This window comes from Petaurus breviceps, unplaced genomic scaffold, assembly GCF_028583685.1.
Source record: "Petaurus breviceps papuanus isolate PSGF00001 unplaced genomic scaffold, PetGlider_PUasm1.0 90808, whole genome shotgun sequence".
Taxonomy (NCBI): domain Eukaryota; kingdom Metazoa; phylum Chordata; class Mammalia; order Diprotodontia; family Petauridae; genus Petaurus; species Petaurus breviceps.
Window position 1 is genome coordinate 13518660 of NW_027187349.1, and position 1504 is coordinate 13520163.

The 1504-nt window shown below is 43.2% G+C and overlaps 1 pseudogene; it reads left to right on the forward strand.

The window, feature by feature from the left end:
* The first annotated feature begins 209 nt into the window (after nucleotides 1-209).
* LOC138147887 (tubulin beta chain-like) lies at nucleotides 210-880 on the forward strand (annotated as a pseudogene).
* Nucleotides 881-1504: the final 624 nt, after the last annotated feature.

Here is a 1504-nt window from a genome sequence, read left to right on the forward strand (position 1 = left end):
ACTATACTATAGTTCTAACTAGTTTTATTGTTCTATAGTACTAACAAGAACACCTGATGCTATCTTGCTCTGAGGCTGACTATGGGAAACTCCCATATTGGACATCTATAGCCCAACCTATCTGAAAGAAAACTTCTTACCTTTTTCCCACAAACCCATTCCTCTTCCTAACGTCCTTGTTTCTGCTATGGTATTTTGCTATATATTTAATGCCATTGTGTGATAATGAAGCCCTCCATGATATCTGTTTCAGAACCCTGAAACTGACCATTCCCATGTCTGGTGACCTGAACCACCTGGTGTCAGCATACACGAGTGGCTTCATCCCCTGCTCGCGCTTCCCAGGGCAACTTAACACTGACTTGCACAAGCTGGCAATGAACACAGTCCCCCTCCCCTGTCTGCACTTCTTTTTGCCTGGCTTTGTTCCACTGATTAGCTGTGATAGCCAGCAGTAGCGTGCTTTGACTGTGCCAGAGCTCATGCAGCAGATGTTTGCATACAAAGAACATGATGGCTGCTTGTAATCCACGGCATGGGTGCTATCTTATGGTGGCAGCTGTGTTCAGAGGCTGTATGTCCACGAAGGAGGTAGATAAGCAAATGCTCAATGTTCAAAACAAGAACAGCAATTACTTTGTTGAATGGATTCCCAACCATGTGAAAAATGGCGTTTGTGACATCACACCCCGCGGCCTGAAAATGTCTGCCATCTTCATTGGTGATGATATTGCCATCCAAGAGCCTTTTAAGTACATTTCTGAACAATTTATAGCCATGTTGCCTAGAAAGGCATATCTGGTATACTGGAAAGGGGATGGATGAAATGGAATTCACAGAAGCAGATAGCAACATGAATGATTTGGTTTCTGAGTATTAGCTCACAGCTGGGGAGGAGGGAGAATTTGAGGAGGAGGCTGAAGAAGAAGTTATGTAAAGCTGTGCATCAGTTACTCTATAAATTATGTTGAAAGCTGTATGAACTCTTTTTTTTTTTTTTTTTTGCTTTTTGGAGGGCAGTTGGGGTTAAGTGACTTGCCCAAAGTCACATGGCTAGTATGTGTGTCAAGTGTCTAAGGTCGGATTTGAACTCAGGTCCTCCTGACTCCAGGGCCAGTGCTCCATTCATTGCGCTACCTAGCCACCCCGGTATGAACTCTTTTTATTCTCTTGCAAACTTGTTTTCTGATGTTCACGTCTCGCTGCATTCTGCACTTGCTGTTTTCCTGTTCTTTGACATCAAATGCCGTACAGATAACACTATTAAAGCATTTTTCATAGTGAAACCTCCCCACCCCCAAATTCTTTTCTGGTTTTTGGGCTTGAAATCGTCCTAACTCTTCCTTCTACCTCCCTCACCTATCCAATCATTTGCCAAGTCTTGCTGACTTGGCCTTTACAATATATCCTGTTGTCCATCTTCCTTTCATTTCTCATACATTCACTTCCCTAGTTTAGGCTCTCATCACCACTCACTGGGACTATTGTAATAACCTCCTAGTTA